Source organism: Chiloscyllium punctatum, chromosome 25 (genome assembly GCF_047496795.1).
Source record: "Chiloscyllium punctatum isolate Juve2018m chromosome 25, sChiPun1.3, whole genome shotgun sequence".
NCBI classification, from domain to species: Eukaryota; Metazoa; Chordata; class Chondrichthyes; order Orectolobiformes; family Hemiscylliidae; genus Chiloscyllium; species Chiloscyllium punctatum.
The window spans coordinates 39,931,782-39,935,378 of record NC_092763.1 but is presented as its reverse complement, the minus strand read 5'-3'; the positions used below and the strand labels follow the sequence as shown (position 1 = coordinate 39,935,378).

At 42.6% G+C, this 3,597-nt stretch overlaps 1 pseudogene; it reads left to right on the top strand.

The window, feature by feature from the left end:
* Positions 1-1,234: 1,234 nt before the first annotated feature.
* Positions 1,235-3,368, top strand: LOC140495660 (gelsolin pseudogene; annotated as a pseudogene).
* Positions 3,369-3,597: the final 229 nt, after the last annotated feature.

The window sequence follows — 3,597 nt, the reverse complement described above, 5'->3', positions numbered from 1 at the left end:
GCATTTGATAAACTGGCCTTTATTGGTTTCTGCATTGACCATAGGAGTTGAAGGTCATGTTGTGACTATATAAGAGTCTGGTTAGGCCACTTTTGGAATACTGTATTCAATTCCGATCTCCCTGCTACAGGAGAGATGTTGTTACACAGGAAAGCACTCAGAAAAGATTTATAAGGATGCTGCTGTATTAATAGGTTTGAGCTACAGGGAAGAGGCTGGGGCATTTTGTTTACTGGAGCGTTGGATGCTGAGGCCTGACTTAGAAGTATAAAATCATGAGGGGCATGGACAGATGAATAGCAATGGTCTCTTCCCCAGGATAGGGAAATCCAAAACTAGAAGACATAGATTTAATGTGAGAAGGGAAAGGTATAGAAGGAACCTAAGGGGCAATGTTTTCATGCAGAGGGTAGTGTGTGTATGGAATAATCTGCCAGAGGAAGTGGTGGAGGCTGGTACAATTACAACTTTTAAAAGTCATCTGGATGGGTACATGAATAGGAAGGATTTAGAGGAATATGGGCCCACTACTGGCAAATGGGATCATGTTATTTTAGGATGTCTAGTGGGCATGGACACGTTGGATGGAAAGGTCTGTTTCCATGCTATACAAGTTTACAACTCTGCATAGATGATGCCTGACTATTTTCCGCATTAACACAGATCTTGGAACCTGATTATGCAAGCTCAAGAAGGATGGTGTCACGAAATAGATCACCTCTCTATAGGAAACTTTCCCAGTTTTCCCATTACAATCTCCTCACTGAGGAGCTTAATTTTAGAATAAAAGAGTTAGCCTCACGGGCAACGAACAGTGCTCTTTGCGAGCGTTGGTTATGAAATCATGGAACTGCAATGCCTGATTTTTTTTTTCGTGTGTGTAGGTGTAGTTTAGCTCTGCTCTTACCATATATGTCACAAAACCGAACTGTGAGATGGTCAAAATTGTTGAATAACTTTGACTTAAATTGAATCGGGACTAGGAACATGATAGTAAACTCCAGAAACAGATAAAATTGTACATTTTATTGGTCTGAAATGTTTTAATAAAAGTAATTTAAAGTGCCCTTCTTCAATGATTTGGCTACCCTGTTGTCATAAATTAATCAAATCTTTAGTCTATGAATGCATGTATTTTATACTTTAATTACCTTAAGTATAAAAATTACAAAATTAAAGAAAGAGCTTCTCGAGACCCAGCTTGATTATTGTGTGTTAGACAAGGTCCATTTGTTTCCCTGTATCAAGTGAAATCATGAGCTTCCCACAATGGTTTACCATCTTGAGTTTGAAAAGGCTGGCAAAGAGCCTAGCCTGCAGATCTGGAGAGTGGAGAATTTGGATCTAGTGGCTGTACCCAAAAACCTCTACGGAGACTTCTTCGCTGGAGATGCCTATCTTGTAATGCGTACCATTGAACAGCAATCTGGGGCCTTCCAGTATGATCTACATTTCTGGCTGGGTGATTCGTGTTCCCAAGATGAAACTGGAGCTGCTGCCATCTTCACTGTGCAGTTAGATGATTATCTTCAGGCAAACCTATTCAGTACAGAGAGCTGCAGGGCTATGAGTCTGACATCTTTCTTGGCAGCTTCAAATCTGGCATCAAATACAAGGCTTGGAGGGTGGCATCAGGCTTCTCCCATGTGGTGCCCAATGATGTAACAGTACAATGTCTGCTCCATCTGAAGGTCCCTCTGTTATGGGACAGCTTCAGCAAAGACTGCTTCATTATTGACCTGGGCACAGAAATCTTTCAGTGGTGTGTCTCAAAGTCCAATAAATTTGAAAGGCTAAAGGTCACATACATTGCTAAGGGTATCCGTGACAACGAGAGAAGTGGCCGTGCCAGGCTGTGTGAGAAGAGGAAGAAGGAGTGGAGTCTGATAGGTTGATTGAAGTTCTTGGATCAAAGCCAAACCTGCCAGAAGGAATTCATGATGACGATATTAAAATAGACGCATCCAACAGGAAACTGGCTAAATTTACAAGGTTTCAAATGCTGCTGGTGGTGAAGTTCAAATAAACGTGGTGGCTTCAGAAAACCCATTAAAGCAGCGCACGTTGAACTCTGAAGACAGCTTTATCCAAAACAATGGTTCCAATGGGCAGATTTTCATGTGGAAAGGTAAGAATGCTTATCTAGAAGAATGGAAAGCTGCTCTGAAAGTTGCTGAAGACTTTATTACGATCAGGTTCAGATTCTGCCAGAGACTGGTGAGACCCTGCTGTTCAAGCAATTCTTCAAGAACTAGGTTGACCTGTATCAGACTGAGGGAATGGGAACCTGCTACATCTCTGGGCAGATTGCCAAAATTGAACAAGTGCTTTTTGATGCTGTGAATTTGCACAAATCTCCTGCCATGGCTGCTCAACATTGAAGACAATGAAAGTGCTTGTTGACCCCAGTACACATGGCCAATTCTATGGAGGGGACTGCTACATTATCCTGTACCCTTACACATCCTCCGGAAGACAGGGCCACATCATCTATTACTGGCTGGGAAGTATATCAAACCAGGAAGAAAAGGGAACCGCTGCCATCTTGACTACCCAGCTTGATGATGAGCTGGGAGGTGGCCCAGTTCAGGTCCGGGTGATACAGGGCAAGGAACTAGCCCATTTGATGAGCATGTTTGGAGGAAAGCCACTGGTTGTTTCCAAAGATGGGACTCCCAGAGAAGGTGGCCAGACTGTGCCTGCAGGGACACACTTGTTTAAGGTCCAAGCCAGTAGCTCTGGATTCACTAGAGCCTTGGTGATTAATAATATTGCCTGCAACCTGAATTCAAATAATGTTTTTGTTCTGAAGACTCCTGAATCATCCTTTATCTAGGTTGGCCATGAGGCAAGTGACACTGATTAGCAAGGAGCACAGCAACTCTTGGACGTTCTGGGAATTGATGCCTCTGAAATAAGGGAGAGCAGTGAACCAGATGAATTCTGGTCGAACCTAGGTAGAAAGGCAGAGTATTGTACTTCCCGAAGACTGAAGAACAAAATGGACATCCATGTTCCTCGCCTTTTTGTATGTTCTAACAAGACCGGGCACTTCATTGTTGAAGAGGTGCCTGGTGAACACACCCAGGATGATCTAGCCACTGATGACATCATGATTCTTGATACATGGAACCAGGTGTTTATGTGGATCGGTAATGAAGCACATGAAGATGAAAAAACTGAGGCCTTAAAATTAGCTAAAGAATATATTGAGACAGACCCTTCCAGCAGGTGTAAGGAGACACCAGTAATGCAGGATAAACAAGGTTCTGAGCCTCCCTCATTCATTGGTTGGTTTTTGAGTTGGGATCATGAGTTGGAGTGTTGATTCCTTGCAGCAACCCATGGGCATGGATGAAGAATCTTAAAGCCCTTGGAACATTCCCTACTATCATGCTTTTGATCTCTCTTTAAGGAGCTTTAAAAGATATGAATGTTAAGGTTGCACCAACCATGAGCACTGCTGCTTACTGCAATTTTCTGTGCAATATTTAGGCTGTGCATTGGTATATGCCACATGTTCCTGCCTCCTGCTTTTGGTAATTAATAAAGATTGACTATCTGAGAGTGAACAAAAAGAAAGATCATCTCAAAATG